This window comes from Taudactylus pleione, unplaced genomic scaffold (genome assembly GCF_031769625.1).
Source record: "Taudactylus pleione unplaced genomic scaffold, aTauple2 ptg000506l, whole genome shotgun sequence".
Classification (NCBI taxonomy): Eukaryota; Metazoa; Chordata; class Amphibia; order Anura; family Myobatrachidae; genus Taudactylus; species Taudactylus pleione.
This window is the reverse complement of record NW_028284908.1, coordinates 342573-362518: the sequence shown is the minus strand read 5'-3', so window position 1 is coordinate 362518 and position 19946 is coordinate 342573.

Sequence of the window (19946 nt, the reverse complement as noted above, 5' to 3'; positions counted from 1 at the left end):
TATGTGTGATGGGGAAGAAACTTGGTGGGGTAACATTGTAAGTGTGTTTGTGTGTTGTGGGGGAGTAACTTGGTGGGGTAACAGTGTAAGTGTGTGTGAGTGATGGGGAAGTAACTTGGTTGGGTAACAGTGTAAGTGTGTTTATGTGTGTGGTGGGTGAGTAACTTGGTGGGGTAACAGTGTAAGTGTGTGTGAGTATGTGTGATGGGGAAGTAACTTGGTGGGGTAAGATTGTAAGTGTGTTTGTGTGTGTGGTGGGGGAGTAACTTGGTGGGGTAACAGTATAAGTGTGCATGTGTGTGATGGGGAAGTAACTTGGTGGGGTAACAGTATAAGTGTGCGTGTGTGTTGTGGGGGAGTAACTTGGTGGGGTAACAGTGTAAGTGTGTGTGTGTGTGTGTGTGGAGGTTGAGTAACTAGGTATAGTAACAGTGTAAGTGTGTGTGTGTGTGATGGGGATGTAACTTGGTGGGGTAACAGTGTAAGTGTGTGTGATGGGGAAGTAACTTGGTGTGGTAACAGTATAAGTATGTGAGTATGTGTGATGGGGAAGTAACTTGGTGGGATAACATTGTAAGTGTGTTTGTGTGTGTGGTGGGGGAGTAACTTGGTGGGGTAACAGTATAAGTGTGTGTGTGTTGGGGGAGTAACTTGGTGAGTTAACAGTGTAAGTGTGTGTGTGATGGGGAAGCAACTTGGTGGGGTAACAGTATAAGTGTGTGTGAGTGTGGTGGGGGAGTAACTTGGTGGTGTAACAGTGTAAGTGTGTGTGTGGTGGGGGAGTAACTTGGTGGGGTAACAGTATAAGTGTGCGTGTGTGTGGTGGGGGAGTAACTTGGTGGGGTAACAGTGTAAGTGTGTGTGTGCGTGTGGTGGTTGAGTAACTTGGTGGGGTAACAGTGTAAGTGTGTGTGTGTGTGATGGGGAAGTAACTTGGTGGGGTAACAGTGTAAGTGTGTGTGATGGGGAAGTAACTTGATGGGGTAACAGTATAAGTATGTGAGTATGTGTGATGGGGAAGTAACTTGGTGGGTAACATTGTAAGTGTGTTTGTGTGTGTGAAGGGGAAGTAACTTGGTGGGGTAACAGTATAAGTGTGTGTGTGGTGGGGGAGTAACTTGGTGGGGTAACAGTGTAAGTGTGTGTGAGTATGTGTGATGGGGAAGTAACTTGGTGGGGTAACATTGTAAGTGTGTTTGTGTGTGTGGTGGGGGAGTAACTTGGTGGGGTAACAGTGTAAGTGTGTGTATGTGTGTGGTGGTTGAGTAACTTGGTGGGGTAACAGTGTAAGTGTGTGTGTGTGTGATGGGGAAGTAACTTGGTGGGGTAACAGTGTAAGTGTGTGTGATGGGGAAGTAACTTGGTGTGGTAACAGTATAAGTATGTGAGTATGTGTGATGGGGAAGTAACTTGGTGGGGTAACATTGTAAGTGTGTTTGTGTGTTGTGGGGGAGTAACTTGGTGGGGTAACAGTGTAAGTGTGTGTGAGTGATGGGGAAGTAACTTGGTTGGGTAACAGTGTAAGTGTGTTTATGTGTGTGGTGGGTGAGTAACTTGGTGGGGTAACAGTGTAAGTGTGTGTGAGTATGTGTGATGGGGAAGTAACTTGGTGGGGTAAGATTGTAAGTGTGTTTGTGTGTGTGGTGGGGGAGTAACTTGGTGGGGTAACAGTATAAGTGTGCATGTGTGTGATGGGGAAGTAACTTGGTGGGGTAACAGTATAAGTGTGCGTGTGTGTTGTGGGGGAGTAACTTGGTGGGGTAACAGTGTAAGTGTGTGTGTGTGTGTGTGTGTGTGGAGGTTGAGTAACTAGGTGGGGTAACAGTGTAAGTGTGTGTGTGTGTGATGGGGATGTAACTTGGTGGGGTAACAGTGTAAGTGTGTGTGATGGGGAAGTAACTTGGTGTGGTAACAGTATAAGTATGTGAGTATGTGTGATGGGGAAGTAACTTGGTGGGGTAACATTGTAAGTGTGTTTGTGTGTGTGGTGGGGGAGTAACTTGGTGGGGTAACAGTATAAGTGTGTGTGTGGTGGGGGAGTAACTTGGTGGGTTAACAGTGTAAGTGTGTGTGTGATGGGGAAGTAACTTGGTGGGGTAACAGTATAAGTGTGTGTGAGTGTGGTGGGGGAGTAACTTGGTGGTGTAACAGTGTAAGTGTGTGTGTGGTGGGGGAGTAACTTGGTGGGGTAACAGTATAAGTGTGCGTGTGTGTGGTGGGGGAGTAACTTGGTGGGGTAACAGTGTAAGTGTGTGTGTGCGTGTGGTGGTTGAGTAACTTGGTGGGGTAACAGTGTAAGTGTGTGTGTGTGTGATGGGGAAGTAACTTGGTGGGGTAACAGTGTAAGTGTGTGTGATGGGGAAGTAACTTGATGGGTTAACAGTATAAGTATGTGAGTATGTGTGATGGGGAAGTAACTTGGTGGGTAACATTGTAAGTGTGTTTGTGTGTGTGAAGGGGAAGTAACTTGGTGGGGTAACAGTATAAGTGTGTGTGTGGTGGGGGAGTAACTTGGTGGGGTAACAGTGTAAGTGTGTGTGAGTATGTGTGATGGGGAAGTAACTTGGTGGGGTAACATTGTAAGTGTGTTTGTGTGTGTGGTGGGGGAGTAACTTGGTGGGGTAACAGTGTAAGTGTGTGTGTGTGTGATGGGGAAGTAACTTGGTGGGGTAACAGTGTAAGTGTGTGTGATGGGGAAGTAACTTGGTGTGGTAACAGTATAAGTATGTGAGTATGTGTGATGGGGAAGTTACTTGGTGGGGTAACATTGTAAGTGTGTTTGTGTGTGTGGTGGGGGAGTAACTTGGTGGGGTAACAGTATAAGTGTGCGTGTGTGTGATGGGGAAGTAACTTGGTGGGGTAACAGTATAAGTGTGCATGTGTGTTGTGGAGGAGTAACTTGGTGGGGTAACAGTGTAAGTGTGTGTGTGTGTGTGGTGGTTGAGTAACTTGGAGGGGTAACAGTGTAAGTGTGTGTGTGTGTGATGGGGAAGTAACTTGGTGGGGTAACAGTGTAAGTGTGAGTGATGGGGAAGTAACTTGGTGTGGTAACAGTATAAGTATGTGAGTATGTGTGATGGGGAAGTAACTTTGAGCGGTAACATTGTAAGTGTGTTTGTGTGTGTGGTGGGGGAGTAACTTGGTGGGGTAACAGTATAAGTGTGTGTGTGTTGGGGGAGTAACTTGGTGGGTTAACAGTGTAAGTGTGTGTGATATGGGGAAGTAACTTGGTGGGGTAACAGTATAAGTGTGTGTGAGTGTGGTGGGGGAGTAACTTGGTGGTGTAACAGTGTAAGTGTGTGTGTGTGGTGGGGGAGTAACTTGGTGGGGTAACAGTGTAAGTGTGTCTGTGGTCGGGGAGTAACTTGGTGGGGTAACAGTGTAAGTGTGTGTGTGTAGTAGGGGAGTAACTTGGTTGGGCAACAGTGTAAGTGTGTGAGTGTGTGTGGTGGAGGAGTAACTTGGTGGGGTAACAGTGTAAGTGTGTGTGTGTGTGATGTGGAAGTAACTTGGTGGGGTAACAGTATAACTGTGTGTGTGTGTGGTGGGGGAGTAACTTGGTGGGGTAGCAGTGTAAGTGTGTGTGTGATGGGGAAGTAACTTGGTGGGGTAACAGTGTAAGTGTGTGTGTGTGATGGGGAAGTAACTTGGCGGGGTAACAGTGTAAGTGTGTGTGATGGGGAAGTAACTTGGCGGGGTAACAGTGTAAGTGTGTGTGTGGTGGGGGAGTAACTTGGTGGGGTAACAGTGTAAGTGTGTGTGATGGGGAAGTAACTTGGTGGGGTAGCAGTGTAAGTGTGTGTGTGTGGTGGGGGTGTAACTTGGTGGGGTAACAGTGTAAGTGTGTGTGATGGGGAAGTAACTTGGTGGGGTAACAGTGTAAGTGTGTGTGTGTGTGGTGGGGGTGTAACTTGGTGGGGTAACAGTGTAAGTGTGTGTGTGGTGGGGGAGTAACTTGGTGGGGTAACAGTGTAAGTGTGTGTGATGGGGAAGTAAGTTGGTGTGGTAACAGTATAAGTATGTGAGTATGTGTGATGGGGAAGTAACTTGGTGGGGTAACATTGTAAGTGTGTTTGTGTGTGTGGTGGGGGAGTAACTTGGTGGGGTAACAGTATAAGTGTGCGTGTGTGTGGTGGAGGAGTAACTTGGTGGGGTAATAGTGTAAGTGTGTGTGTGTGTGGTGGTTGAGTAACTTGGTGGGGTAACAGTGTAAGTGTTTGTGTGTGTGGTGGGGGAGTAACTTGGTGGGGTAACAGTATAAGTGTGCGTGTGTGTGGTGGGGGAGTAACTTGGTGGGGTAACAGTGTAAGTGTGTGTGTGTGTGTGGTGGTTGAGTAACTTGGTGGGGTAACAGTGTAAGTGTGTGTGTGTGTGATGGGGAAGTAACTTGGTGGGGTAACAGTGTAAGTGTGTGTGATGGGGAAGTAACTTGATGGGGTAACAGTATAAGTATGTGAGTATGTGTGATGGGGAAGTAACTTGGTGGGTAACATTGTAAGTGTGTTTGTGTGTGTGGTGGGGGAGTAACTTGGTGGGGTAACAGTATAAGTGTGTGTGTGGACGGGGAGTAACTTGGTGGGGTAACAGTGTAAGTGTGTGTGTGTGTGTGGGGGGGGAGTAACTTGGTTGGGTAACAGTATAAGTGTGTGTGTGTGTGGTGGGGGAGTGACTTGGTGGGGTAACAGTGTAAGTGTGTGTGTGATGGGGAAGTAACTTGGTGGGGTAACAGTGTAAGTGTGAGTGTGTGGTGGGGGAGTAACTTGGTGGGGTAACAGTGTAAGTGTGTGTGTGGACGGGGAGTAACTTGGTGGGGTAACAGTGTAAGTGTGTGTGTGTGTGTGGGGGGGGAGTAACTTGGTTGGGTAACAGAATAAGTGTGTGTGTGTGTGGTGGGGGAGTAACTTGGTGGGGTAACAGTGTAGGTGTGTGTGTGGTGGGGGAGTAACTTGGTGGGGTAACACTGTAAGTGTGTGTGAGTATGTGTGATGGGGAAGTAACTTGGTCGGGTAACATTGTAAGTGTGTTTGTGTGTGTGGTGGGGGAGTAACTTGGTGGGGTAACAGTATAAGTGTGCGTGTATGTGGTGGGGGAATAACTTGGTGGGGTAACAGTGTAAGTGTGTGTATGTGTGTGGTGGTTGAGTAACTTGGTGGGGTAACAGTGTAAGTGTGTGTGTGTGTGATGGGGAAGTAACTTGGTGGGGTAACAGTGTAAGTGTGTGTGATGGGGAAGTAACTTGGTGTGGTAACAGTATAAGTATGTGAGTATGTGTGATGGGGAAGTAACTTGGTGGGGTAACATTGTAAGTGTGTTTGTGTGTTGTGGGGGAGTAACTTGGTGGGGTAACAGTGTAAGTGTGTGTGAGTGATGGGGAAGTAACTTGGTTGGGTAACAGTGTAAGTGTGTTTATGTGTGTGGTGGGTGAGTAACTTGGTGGGGTAACAGTGTAAGTGTGTGTGAGTATGTGTGATGGGGAAGTAACTTGGTGGGGTAAGATTGTAAGTGTGTTTGTGTGTGTGGTGGGGGAGTAACTTGGTGGGGTAACAGTATAAGTGTGCATGTGTGTGATGGGGAAGTAACTTGGTGGGGTAACAGTATAAGTGTGCGTGTGTGTTGTGGGGGAGTAACTTGGTGGGGTAACAGTGTAAGTGTGTGTGTGTGTGTGTGTGTGGAGGTTGAGTAACTAGGTGGGGTAACAGTGTAAGTGTGTGTGTGTGTGATGGGGATGTAACTTGGTGGGGTAACAGTGTAAGTGTGTGTGATGGGGAAGTAACTTGGTGTGGTAACAGTATAAGTATGTGAGTATGTGTGATGGGGAAGTAACTTGGTGGGGTAACATTGTAAGTGTGTTTGTGTGTGTGGTGGGGGAGTAACTTGGTGGGGTAACAGTATAAGTGTGTGTGTGGTGGGGGAGTAACTTGGTGGGTTAACAGTGTAAGTGTGTGTGTGATGGGGAAGTAACTTGGTGGGGTAACAGTATAAGTGTGTGTGAGTGTGGTGGGGGAGTAACTTGGTGGTGTAACAGTGTAAGTGTGTGTGTGGTGGGGGAGTAACTTGGTGGGGTAACAGTATAAGTGTGCGTGTGTGTGGTGGGGGAGTAACTTGGTGGGGTAACAGTGTAAGTGTGTGTGTGCGTGTGGTGGTTGAGTAACTTGGTGGGGTAACAGTGTAAGTGTGTGTGTGTGTGATGGGGAAGTAACTTGGTGGGGTAACAGTGTAAGTGTGTGTGATGGGGAAGTAACTTGATGGGGTAACAGTATAAGTATGTGAGTATGTGTGATGGGGAAGTAACTTGGTGGGTAACATTGTAAGTGTGTTTGTGTGTGTGAAGGGGAAGTAACTTGGTGGGGTAACAGTATAAGTGTGTGTGTGGTGGGGGAGTAACTTGGTGGGGTAACAGTGTAAGTGTGTGTGAGTATGTGTGATGGGGAAGTAACTTGGTGGGGTAACATTGTAAGTGTGTTTGTGTGTGTGGTGGGGGAGTAACTTGGTGGGGTAACAGTGTAAGTGTGTGTGTGTGTGATGGGGAAGTAACTTGGTGGGGTAACAGTGTAAGTGTGTGTGATGGGGAAGTAACTTGGTGTGGTAACAGTATAAGTATGTGAGTATGTGTGATGGGGAAGTTACTTGGTGGGGTAACATTGTAAGTGTGTTTGTGTGTGTGGTGGGGGAGTAACTTGGTGGGGTAACAGTATAAGTGTGCGTGTGTGTGATGGGGAAGTAACTTGGTGGGGTAACAGTATAAGTGTGCATGTGTGTTGTGGAGGAGTAACTTGGTGGGGTAACAGTGTAAGTGTGTGTGTGTGTGTGGTGGTTGAGTAAGTTGGAGGGGTAACAGTGTAAGTGTGTGTGTGTGTGATGGGGAAGTAACTTGGTGGGGTAACAGTGTAAGTGTGAGTGATGGGGAAGTAACTTGGTGTGGTAACAGTATAAGTATGTGAGTATGTGTGATGGGGAAGTAACTTTGAGCGGTAACATTGTAAGTGTGTTTGTGTGTGTGGTGGGGGAGTAACTTGGTGGGGTAACAGTATAAGTGTGTGTGTGGTGGGGGAGTAACTTGGTGGGTTAACAGTGTAAGTGTGTGTGTGATGGGGAAGTAACTTGGTGGGGTAACAGTATAAGTGTGTGTGAGTGTGGTGGGGGAGTAACTTGGTGGTGTAACAGTGTAAGTGTGTGTGTGTGGTGGGGGAGTAACTTGGTGGGGTAACAGTGTAAGTGTGTCTGTGGTCGGGGAGTAACTTGGTGGGGTAACAGTGTAAGTGTGTGTGTGTAGTAGGGGAGTAACTTGGTTGGGCAACAGTGTAAGTGTGTGTGTGTGTGTGGTGGAGGAGTAACTTGGTGGGGTAACAGTGTAAGTGTGTGTGTGTGTGATGTGGAAGTAACTTGGTGGGGTAACAGTATAACTGTGTGTGTGTGTGGTGGGGGAGTAACTTGGTGGGGTAGCAGTGTAAGTGTGTGTGTGATGGGGAAGTAACTTGGTGGGGTAACAGTGTAAGTGTGTGTGATGGGGAAGTAACTTGGTGGGGTAACGGTATAAGTGTGTGTGTGGTGGGGGAGTAATTTGATGGGGTAACAGTGTAAGTGTGTGTGTGTGTGGTGGGGGAATAACTTGGTGGGGTAACAGTGTAAGTGTGTGTGTGTGTGATGGGGAAGTAACTTGGTGGGGTAACAGTATAAGTGTGTGTGTGGTGGGGGAGTAACTTGGTGGGGTAACAGTGTAAGTGTGTGTGTGGTGGGGGAGTAACTTGGTGTGGTAACAGTGTAAGTGTGTGTGGTCGGGGAGTAACTTGGTGGGGTAACAGTGTAAGTGTGTGTGGGGGGAGTAACTTTGTGGGGTAACAGTATAAGTGAGTGTGTGTCTGTGTGGTGGGGGTGTAACTTGGTGGGGTAACAGTGTAAGTGTGTGTGTGTGTGTGGTGGAGGAGTAACTTGGTGGGGTAACAGTGTAAGTGTGTGTGTGTGTGTGATGTGGAAGTAACTTGGTGGGGTAACAGTATAACTGTGTGTGTGTGTGGTGGGGGAGTAACTTGGTGGGGTAGCAGTGTAAGTGTGTGTGTGATGGGGAAGTAACTTGGTGGGGTAACAGTGTAAGTGTGTGTGATGGGAAAATAACTTGGTGGGGTAACGGTATAAGTGTGTGTGTGGTGGGGGAGTAATTTGATGGGGTAACAGTGTAAGTGTGTGTGTGTGTGTGGTGGGGGAATAACTTGGTGGGGTAACAGTGTAAGTGTGTGTGTGTGTGATGGGGAAGTAACTTGGTGGGGTAACAGTATAAGTGTATGTGTGGTGGGGGAGTAACTTGGTGGGGTAACAGTGTAAGTGTGTGTGTGGTGGGGGAGTAACTTGGTGTGGTAACAGTGTAAGTGTGTGTGGTCGGGGAGTAACTTGGTGGGGTAACAGTGTAAGTGTGTGTGGGGGGAGTAACTTTGTGGGGTAACAGTATAAGTGAGTGTGTGTCTGTGTGGTGAGGGTGTAACTTTGTGGGGTAACAGTGTAAGTGTGTGTGTGGTGGGGGAGTAACTTGGTGGAGTAACAGTGTAAGTGTGTGTGTGGGGGGGAGTAACTTGGTGGAGTAACAGTGTAAGTGTGTGTGTGTGTGTGATGGGGAAGTAACTTGGTGGGGTAACAGTGTACGTGTGTGTGTGTGTGGTGGGGGAGTAACTTGGTGGGGTAACAGTGTAAGTGTGTGTGGTGGGGGAGTAACTTGGTGGAGTAACAGTGTAAGTGTGTGTGTGTGTGTGATGGGGAAGTAACTTGGTGGGGTAACAGTGTACGTGTGTGTGTGTGGTGGGGGAGTAACTTGGTGGGGTAACAGTGTAAGTGTGTGTGGTGGGGGAGTAACTTGGTGGGGTAGCAGTGTAAGTGTGTGTGTGATGGGGAAGTCACATGGTGGGGTAACAGTGTAAGTGTGTGTGATGGGGAAGTAACTTGGTGGGGTAACAGTGTAAGTGTGTGTGTGTGATGGGGAAGTAACTTGGCGGGGTAACAGTGTAAGTGTGTGTGATGGGGAAGTAACTTGGCGGGGTAACAGTGTAAGTGTGTGTGTGGTGGGGGAGTAACTTGGTGGGGTAACAGTGTAAGTGTGTGTGATGGGGAAGTAACTTGGTGGGGTAGCAGTGTAAGTGTGTGTGTGTGGTGGGGGTGTAACTTGGTGGGGTAACAGTGTAAGTGTGTGTGATGGGGAAGTAACTTGGTGGGTTAACAGTGTAAGTGTGTGTGTGTGTGGTGGGGGTGTAACTTGGTGGGGTAACAGTGTAAGTGTGTGTGTGTGTGTGTAGTGGGGGAGTAACTTGGTGGGGTAACAGTGTAAGTGTGTGTGTGGTGGGGGAGTAACTTGGTGGGGTAACAGTGTAAGTGTGTGTGATGGGGAAGTAAGTTGGTGTGGTAACAGTATAAGTATGTGAGTATGTGTGATGGGGAAGTAACTTGGTGGGGTAACATTGTAAGTGTGTTTGTGTGTGTGGTGGGAGAGTAACTTGGTGGGGTAACAGTATAAGTGTGCGTGTGTGTGGTGGAGGAGTAACTTGGTGGGGTAACAGTGTAAGTGTGTGTGTGTGTGGTGGTTGAGTAACTTGGTGGGGTAACAGTGTAAGTGTTTGTGTGTGTGGTGGGGGAGTAACTTGGTGGGGTAACAGTATAAGTGTGCGTGTGTGTGGTGGGGGAGTAACTTGGTGGGGTAACAGTGTAAGTGTGTGTGTGGTGGTTGAGTAACTTGGTGGGGTAACAGTGTAAGTGTGTGTGTGTGTGATGGGGAAGTAACTTGGTGGGGTAACAGTGTAAGTGTGTGTGATGGGGAAGTAACTTGATGGGGTAACAGTATAAGTATGTGAGTATGTGTGATGGGGAAGTAACTTGGTGGGTAACATTGTAAGTGTGTTTGTGTGTGTGGTGGGGGAGTAACTTGGTGGGGTAACAGTATAAGTGTGTGTGTGGACGGGGAGTAACTTGGTGGGATAACAGTGTAAGTGTGTGTGTGTGTGTGGGGGGGGAGTAACTTGGTTGGGTAACAGTATAAGTGTGTGTGTGTGTGTGTGGTGGGGGAGTAACTTGGTGGGGTAACAGTGTAAGTGTGTGTGTGATGGGGAAGTAACTTGGTGGGGTAACAGTGTAAGTGTGAGTGTGTGGTGGGGGAGTAACTTGGTGGGGTAACAGTGTAAGTGTGTGTGTGGACGGGGAGTAACTTGGTGGGGTAACAGTGTAAGTGTGTGTGTGTGTGTGGGGGGGGAGTAACTTGGTTGGGTAACAGAATAAGTGTGTGTGTGTGGTGGGGGAGTAACTTGGTGGGGTAACAGTGTAGGTGTGTGTGTGTGGTGGGGGAGTAACTTGGTGGGGTAACACTGTAAGTGTGTGTGAGTATGTGTGATGGGGAAGTAACTTGGTGGGGTAACATTTTAAGTGTGTTTGTGTGTGTGGTGGGGGAGTAACTTGGTGGGGTAACAGTATAAGTGTGCGTGTGTGATGGGGAAGTAACTTGGTGGGGTAACAGTATAAGTGTGCGTGTGTGTGGTGGGGGAGTAACTTGATGGGGTAACAGTGTAAGTGTGTGTGTGTGATGGGTAAGTAACTTGGTGGGGTAACAGTGTAAGTGTGTGTGTGTGGTGGGGGAGTAACTTGGTGGGGTAACAGTGTAAGTGTGTGTGAGTATGTGTGATGGGGAAGTAACTTGGTCGGGTAACATTGTAAGTGTGTTTGTGTGTGTGGTGGGGGAGTAACTTGGTGGGGTAACAGTATAAGTGTGCGTGTATGTGGTGGGGGAATAACTTGGTGGGGTAACAGTGTAAGTGTGTGTATGTGTGTGGTGGTTGAGTAACTTGGTGGGGTAACAGTGTAAGTGTGTGTGTGTGTGATGGGGAAGTAACTTGGTGGGGTAACAGTGTAAGTGTGTGTGATGGGGAAGTAACTTGGTGTGGTAACAGTATAAGTATGTGAGTATGTGTGATGGGGAAGTAACTTGGTGGGGTAACATTGTAAGTGTGCTTGTGTGTTGTGGGGGAGTAACTTGGTGGGGTAACAGTGTAAGTGTGTGTGAGTGATGGGGAAGTAACTTGGTTGGGAAACAGTGTAAGTGTGTTTATGTGTGTGGTGGGTGAGTAACTTGGTGGGGTAACAGTGTAAGTGTGTGTGAGTATGTGTGATGGGGAAGTAACTTGGTGGGGTAAGATTGTAAGTGTGTTTGTGTGTGTGGTGGGGGAGTAACTTGGTGGGGTAACAGTATAAGTGTGCATGTGTGTGATGGGGAAGTAACTTGGTGGGGTAACAGTATAAGTGTGCGTGTGTGTTGTGGGGGAGTAACTTGGTGGGGTAACAGTGTAAGTGTGTGTGTGTGTGTGTGTGTGTGTGGAGGTTGAGTAACTAGGTGGGGTAACAGTGTAACTGTGTGTGTGTGTGATGGGGATGTAACTTGGTGGGGTAACAGTGTAAGTGTGTGTGATGGGGAAGTAACTTGGTGTGGTAACAGTATAAGTATGTGAGTATGTGTGATGGGGAAGTAACTTGGTGGGGTAACATTGTAAGTGTGTTTGTGTGTGTGGTGGGGGAGTAACTTGGTGGGGTAACAGTATAAGTGTGTGTGTGGTGGGGGAGTAACTTGGTGGGTTAACAGTGTAAGTGTGTGTGTGATGGGGAAGTAACTTGGTGGGGTAACAGTATAAGTGTGTGTGAGTGTGGTGGGGGAGTAACTTGGTGGTGTAACAGTGTAAGTGTGTGTGTGGTGGGGGAGTAACTTGGTGGGGTAACAGTATAAGTGTGCGTGTGTGTGGTGGGGGAGTAACTTGGTGGGGTAACAGTGTAAGTGTGTGTGTGCGTGTGGTGGTTGAGTAACTTGGTGGGGTAACAGTGTAAGTGTGTGTGTGTGTGATGGGGAAGTAACTTGGTGGGGTAACAGTGTAAGTGTGTGTGATGGGGAAGTAACTTGATGGGGTAACAGTATAAGTATGTGAGTATGTGTGATGGGGAAGTAACTTGGTGGGTAACATTGTAAGTGTGTTTGTGTGTGTGAAGGGGAAGTAACTTGGTGGGGTAACAGTATAAGTGTGTGTGTGGTGGGGGAGTAACTTGGTGGGGTAACAGTGTAAGTGTGTGTGAGTATGTGTGATGGGGAAGTAACTTGGTGGGGTAACATTGTAAGTGTGTTTGTGTGTGTGGTGGGGGAGTAACTTGGTGGGGTAACAGTGTAAGTGTGTGTGTGTGTGATGGGGAAGTAACTTGGTGGGGTAACAGTGTAAGTGTGTGTGATGGGGAAGTAACTTGGTGTGGTAACAGTATAAGTATGTGAGTATGAGTGATGGGGAAGTTACTTGGTGGGGTAACATTGTAAGTGTGTTTGTGTGTGTGGTGGGGGAGTAACTTGGTGGGGTAACAGTATAAGTGTGCGTGTGTGTGATGGGGAAGTAACTTGGTGGGGTAACAGTATAAGTGTGCATGTGTGTTGTGGAGGAGTAACTTGGTGGGGTAACAGTGTAAGTGTGTGTGTGTGTGGTGGTTGAGTAACTTGGAGGGGTAACAGTGTAAGTGTGTGTGTGAGTGATGGGGAAGTAACTTGGTGTGGTAACAGTATAAGTATGTGAGTATGTGTGATGGGGAAGTAACTTTGAGCGGTAACATTGTAAGTGTGTTTGTGTGTGTGGTGGGGGAGTAACTTGGTGGGGTAACAGTATAAGTGTGTGTGTGGTGGGGGAGTAACTTGGTGGGTTAACAGTGTAAGTGTGTGTGTGATGGGGAAGTAACTTGGTGGGGTAACAGTATAAGTGTGTGTGAGTGTGGTGGGGGAGTAACTTGGTGGTGTAACAGTGTAAGTGTGTGTGTGTGGTGGGGGAGTAACTTGGTGGGGTAACAGTGTAAGTGTGTCTGTGGTCGGGGAGTAACTTGGTGGGGTAACAGTGTAAGTGTGTGTGTGTAGTAGGGGAGTAACTTGGTTGGGCAACAGTGTAAGTGTGTGTGTGTGTGTGGTGGAGTAGTAACTTGGTGGGGTAACAGTGTAAGTGTGTGTGTGTGTGATGTGGAAGTAACTTGGTGGGGTAACAGTATATCTGTGTGTGTGTGTGGTGGGGGAGTAACTTGGTGGGGTAGCAGTGTAAGTGTGTGTGTGATGGGGAAGTAACTTGGTGGGGTAACAGTGTAAGTGTGTGTGATGGGGAAGTAACTTGGTGGGGTAACGGTATAAGTGTGTGTGTGGTGGGGGAGTAATTTGATGGGGTAACAGTGTAAGTGTGTGTGTGTGTGGTGGGGGAATAACTTGGTGGGGTAACAGTGTAAGTGTGTGTGTGTGTGATGGGGAAGTAACTTGGTGGGGTAACAGTATAAGTGTGTGTGTGGTGGGGGAGTAACTTGGTGGGGTAACAGTGTAAGTGTGTGTGTGGTGGGGGAGTAACTTGGTGTGGTAACAGTGTAAGTGTGTGTGGTCGGGGAGTAACTTGGTGGGGTAAGAGTGTAAGTGTGTGTGGGGGGAGTAACTTTGTGGGGTAACAGTATAAGTGAGTGTGTGTCTGTGTGGTGGGGGTGTAACTTGGTAGGGTAACAGTGTAAGTGTGTGTGTGGTGGGGGAGTAACTTGGTGGAGTAACAGTGTAAGTGTGTGTGTGGGGGGGAGTAACTTGGTGGAGTAACAGTGTAAGTGTGTGTGTGTGTGTGTGTGTGTGATGGGGAAGTAACTTGGTGGGGTAACAGTGTACGTGTGTGTGTGTGTGGTGGGGGAGTAACTTGGTGGGGTAACAGTGTAAGTGTGTGTGGTGGGGGAGTAACTTGGTGGAGTACCAGTGTAAGTGTGTGTGTGTGTGTGATGGGGAAGTAACTTGGTGGGGTAACAGTGTACGTGTGTGTGTGTGTGGTGGGGGAGTAACTTGATGGGGTAACAGTGTAAGTGTGTGTGGTGGGGGAGTAACTTGGTGGGGTAGCAGTGTAAGTGTGTGTGTGATGGGGAAGTCACATGGTGTGGTAACAGTGTAAGTGTGTGTGATGGGATAGTAACTTGGTGGGGTAACAGTGTAAGTGTGTGTGTGTGATGGGGAAGTAACTTGGCGGGGTAACAGTGTAAGTGTGTGTGATGGGGAAGTAACTTGGCGGGGTAACAGTGTAAGTGTGTGTGTGGTGGGGGAGTAACTTGGTGGGGTAACAGTGTAAGTGTGTGTGATGGGGAAGTAACTTGGTGGGGTAGCAGTGTAAGTGTGTGTGTGTGGTGGGGGTGTAACTTGGTGGGGTAACAGTGTAAGTGTGTGTGATGGGGAAGTAACTTGGTGGGGTAACAGTGTAAGTGTGTGTGTGTGTGGTGGGGGTGTAACTTGGTGGGGTAACAGTGTAAGTGTGTGTGTGTGTGTGTAGTGGGGGAGTAACTTGGTGGGGTAACAGTGTAAGTGTGTGTGTGGTGGGGGAGTAACTTGGTGGGGTAACAGTGTAAGTGTGTGTGATGGGGAAGTAACTTGGTGTGGTAACAGTATAAGTATGTGAGTATGTGTGATGGGGAAGTAACTTGGTGGGGTAACATTGTAAGTGTGTTTGTGTGTGTGGTGGGGGAGTAACTTGGTGGGGTAACAGTATAAGTGTGCATGTGTGTGGTGGGGGAGTAACTTGGTGGGGTAACAGTGTAAGTGTGTGTGTGTGTGGTGGTTGAGTAACTTGGTGGGGTAACAGTGTAAGTGTTTGTGTGTGTGGTGGGGGAGTAACTTGGTGGGGTAACAGTATAAGTGTGCGTGTGTGTGGTGGGGGAGTAACTTGGTGGGGTAACAGTGTAAGTGTGTGTGTGTGTGTGTGGTGGTTGAGTAACTTGGTGGGGTAACAGTGTAAGTGTGTGTGTGTGTGATGGGGAAGTAACTTGGTGGGGTAACAGTGTAAGTGTGTGTGATGGGGAAGTAACTTTATGGGGTAACAGTATAAGTATGTGAGTATGTGTGATGGGGAAGTAACTTGGTGGGTAACATTGTAAGTGTGTTTGTGTGTGTGGTGGGGGAGTAACTTGGTGGGGTAACAGTATAAGTGTGTGTGTGGACGGGGAGTAACTTGGTGGGGTAACAGTGTAAGTGTGTGTGTGTGTGTGGGGGGGGAGTAACTTGGTTGGGTAACAGTATAAGTGTGTGTGTGTGTGGTGGGGGAGTAACTTGGTGGGGTAACAGTGTAAGTGTGTGTGTGATGGGGAAGTAACTTGGTGGGGTAACAGTGTAAGTGTGTGTGTGTGGTGGGGGAGTAACTTGGTGGGGTAACACTGTAAGTGTGTGTGAGTATGTGTGATGGGGAAGTAACTTGGTGGGGTAACATTGTAAGTGTGTTTGTGTGTGTGGTGGGGGAGTAACTTGGTGGGGTAACAGTATAAGTGTGCATGTGTGTGATGGGGAATTAACTTGGTGGGGTAACAGTATAAGTGTGCGTGTGTGTGGTGGGGGAGTAACATGGTGGGTAACAGTGTAAGTGTGTGTGTGTGTGTGTATTGGTTGAGTAACTTGGTGGGGTAACAGTGTAAGTGTGTGTGTGTGTGATGGGGAAGTAACTTGGTGGGGTAACAGTGTAAGTGTGTGTGAAGGGGAAGTAACTTGGTGTGGTAACAGTATAAGTATGTGAGTATGTGTGATGGGGAAGTAACTTGGTGGGGTAACATTGTAAGTGTGTTTGTGTGTGTGGTGGGGGAGTAACTTGGTGGGGTAACAGTATAAGTGTGTGTGTGGTGGGGGAGTAACTTGGTGGGGTAACAGTGTAAGTGTGTGTGTGTGGTGGGGGGGAGTAACTTGGTTGGGTAACAGTATAAGTGTGTGTGTGTGTGGTGGGGGAGTAACTTGGTGGGGTAACAGTGTAAGTGTTTGTGTGATGGGGAAGTAACTTGGTGGGGTAACAGTGTAAGTGTGTGTGTGTGGTGGGGGTGTAACTTGGTGGGGTAACACTGTAAGTGTGTGTAAGTATGTGTGATGGGGAAGTAACTTGGTTGGGTAACATTGTAAGTGTGTTTGTGTGTGTGGTGGGGGAGTAACTTGGTGGGGTAACAGTATAAGTGTGCGTGTGTGTGATGGGGAATTAACTTGGTGGGGTAACAGTATAAGTGTACGTGTGTGTGGTGGGGGAGTAACATGGTGGGGTAACAGTGTAAGTGTGTGTGTGTGTGTGTGGTGGTTGAGTAACTTGGTGGGGTAACAGTGTAATTGTGTGTGTGTGTGATGGGGAAGTAACTTGGTGGGGTAACAGTGTAAGTGTGTGTGATGGGGAAGTAACTTGGTGTGGTAACAGTATAAGTATGTGAGTATGTGTGATGGGGAAGTAACTTGGTGGGGTAACATTGTAAGTGTGTTTGTGTGTGTGGTGGGGGAGTAACTTGGTGGGGTAACAGTATAAGTGTGTGTGTAGTGGGGGAGTAACTTGGTTGGGCAACAGTGTAAGTGTGTGTGAGTGTGGTGGGGGAGTAACTTGGTGGAGTAACAGTGTAAGTGTGTGTGTGGTGGGGGAGTAACTTGGTGGGGTAACAGTGTAAGTGTGTGTGTGGTCGGGGAGTAACTTGGTGGGGTAACAGTGTAAGTGTGTGTGTGTAGTGGGGGAGTAACTTGGTTGGGCAACAGTGTAAGTGTGTGTGTGTGGTGGAGGAGTAACTTGGTGGGGTAACAGTGTAAGTGTGTGTGTGATGTGGAAGTAACTTGGTGGGGTAACAGTATAACTGTGTGTGTGTGTGGTGGGGGAGTAACTTGGTGGGGTAGCAGTGTAAGTGTCTGTGTGATGGGGAAGTAACTTGGTGGGGTAACAGTGTAAGTGTGTGTGATGGGGAAGTAACTTGGTGGGGTAACAGTATAAGTGTGTGTGTGGTGGGCGAGTAATTTGGTGGGGTAACAGTGTAATTGTGTGTGTGTGTGGTGGGGGAGTAACTTGGTGGGGTAACAGTGTAAGTGTGTGTGTGGTGGGGGAGTAACTTGGTGTGGTAACAGTGTAAGTGTGTGTGGTCGGGGAGTAACTTGGTGGGGTAACAGTGTAAGTGTGTGTGGGTGGAGTAACTTTGTGGGGTAACAGTATAAGTGTGTGTGTGTCTGTGTGATGGGGGTGTAACTTGGTGGGGTAACAGTGTAAGTGTGTGTGTGGTGGGGGAGTAACTTGCTGTGGTAACAGTGTAAGTGTGTGTGGTCGGGGAGTAACTTGGTGGGGTAACAGTGTAAGTGTGTGTGAGGGGGAGTAATTTGGTGGGGTAACAGTGTAAGTGTGTGTGTGTGTGTGTAGAGGGGGAGTAACTTGGTTGGGTAACAGTATAAGTGTGTGTGTGTGTGGTGGGGGAGTAACTTGGTGGGGTAACTGTGTAAGTGTGTGTGTGTGTGGGGGGGGTAACTTGGTGGGTAACATTGTAAGTGTGTGTGTGTGGTGGGGGAGGAACTTGGTGGGGTAACAGTGTAAGTGTGTGTGGTCGGGGAGTAACTTGGTTGGGTAACAGTGTAAGTGTGTGTGTGTGTGTGGGGGGAGTAACTTGGTTGGGTAACAGTATAAGTGTGTGTGTGTGTGGTGGGGGAGTAACTTGGTGGGGTAACTGTGTAAGTGTGTGTGTGTGTGTGTGTGGGGGGGTAACTTGGTGGGTAACATTGTAAGTGTGTGTGTGTGGTGGGGGAGGAACTTGGTGGGGTAACAGTGTAAGTGTGTGTGTGTGTGGAGTAACTTGGTGGGGTAGCAGTGTAAGTGTGTGTGTGTGTGTGGGGGGGAAGTAACTTGGTGGGGTAACAGTGTAAGTGTGTGTGTGTGGGGGGAGTAACTTGGTGGGGTAACAGTGTAAGTGTGTGTGTGTGTGGTGGGAGTAACTTTGTGGGGTAACAGTATAAGTGTGTGTGTCTGTGTGGTGGGGGTGTAACTTGGTGGGGTAACAGTGTAAGTGTGTGTGTGGTGGGGGTGTAACTTGGTGGGGTAACAGTGTAAGTGTGTGTTTGTGATGGGGGAGTAACTTGGTGGGGTAACAGTGTAAGTGTGTGGGGGGAGTAACTTGGTAACAGATGATGTGAGGGCAACACGTGTTTAAGCAATTATAGTGCTGTTATGTTTCTGCAATAGGGCAGCTCCTATTTTTTCATTCAAGGAGCAAGAGCCTCCATCTCCACAGTCACCATTGTCTTGATACATTATAACGATTTAAAAAAACAGAATTTTAACTGTTGATCGTAATTTTTACAGTTCACAAATCAACATCTAACTGTCATGTTACAGGCTGTGTTTGAAAAATTATAGTTAGAAACTTAGGGCCTGATTCAGACCCACTCGCGAGCGGCTGTCCGCTCGCAAGTGGGTCGATGGTCTGCACTGAGCATGCGCACGATGGAGGGAGCTCCGTCGTGCGCATGCGCCAGACACGACGAGTGAAGGGAAGTCCTTCGCTCGTTGTGTCTGATCAAAGGGGGCGTGCTGTCGATGTTGATTGACAGCACGCCCCCTTTGGTGGGCGTGCCGGGTGCGTGCCTCCCAGATGGGGGCGTTCCCAAGGGAACGCCTACCGTCAGAAGCCGGCCCACTGACATCACTAGTGATGTCAGTGGGAGTGATTTTGGCTCTGATAGAGCCAAAATCACTCCGGGCCTTGCGGTTGAAAACCTCAACCGCAGGCTCCGGCTCGCAGTTTCGATGGTCGCGATGGTCACGACCATCGCGGCCTTCAAACTGCACGCTCGTATAGGCTGTGGGTGGTGACCCACAGCTATACGAGCGTCCAGAAGGACGCTCCATTTTTATGGAGGGCAGCCCTCATTCAGAGCGTGCGCTCTGCTCAGAGCGTACGGCTCTGAATGAGGGCCTTAGTTGGCCCAGATTTACCAACCAATCAGCTCCTATCATTTTCAAATACATGACAGTTAGGAGCTGATTGGTTGGAACACCATTTAAGATTAGTATCGAGTGATTACATTTTTTGTAATCTCTCTCCACTTAGGACCTCATTCAGAGTCGGTCCCATAAACTGTATGCACTCCCATAAAACGCCGTTCGCATAATTAGGCACGCCTGCATTCAGATCTCCACTCCCCCGTTTTCAAGCACCTTCCCCTGTTACCACCCACAAACTCCTCAATCTGTCACTCAAACTACTGACCTGGCTGTGTTCAAGGAGAGAGAAATTTCTGATCGTAGTGGCTAGTTTGCGCACTCGCATTGCACAGTATAGCGAACATTGGTGGCATACGACCATGCGGCCGCTTCGACCGACTCTGAATGAGGTCCTTAATCTCTTTCCAAGATTTGATACATCTCCCCCTAACTTTTAAAAGATTTAAATTCAGAGTGATCTGCAATCTATCACCCCTCCTCCACATGAATTTTTACTGCTGTTTGGATCCCTGGAAATACAGTAGTGTCCTGATTAATTACTACTTGTTGATGTTGTTAATTAGATTGTTCATTGCTATCAGTGTTGAGATTTATTTATAATAAAACTAAATCATAAACACTGACCTATAGGTGAAGGTTTCAGTGAGATATTTGGTATTTTGTATCAGCCTCCACTCTTCTATCCCTTTCTTTCTTGTTTGGCCTCGCTCAATGGGCCTCCTCTTCTGACATCAACGTCCACTCCCTTGACCCGATTCGCTCATATCTATACAGTCTCTGTAAGAACTCCTCTTTGGACTCTATCCCCTCTGCCATTACCACCCTTGTCTGCACTGACCAGGCTGTCTCCCTCTACAAGCACCCTCAACCCTGCTCTAAGCTCCGCTACTGTGGACACCATTTGTTTACAAAGGTCTCCTCCTTATCCTTGGCACTCCACTCTGCCCAACTTTGTCCATAAATACTCTCTCTCTGCTGAGCGCCTCTGATGGAATCCACTCTTTTTGGCTGACTTCCTCCATGACAAATTAGTTTTCTCCTGGTAGAGCTCTGTGCTTTCTCTCACTATACATCACTCTCATTTCCTCCTTGTCCTCCCACCATCACCAATTTTAATTCCCCTCCATCCCCACTATACCTTCTTTCTCCTTCACTGAACTAAACTTTGCCACCCACTTTACGCCTAAAATTAAGACA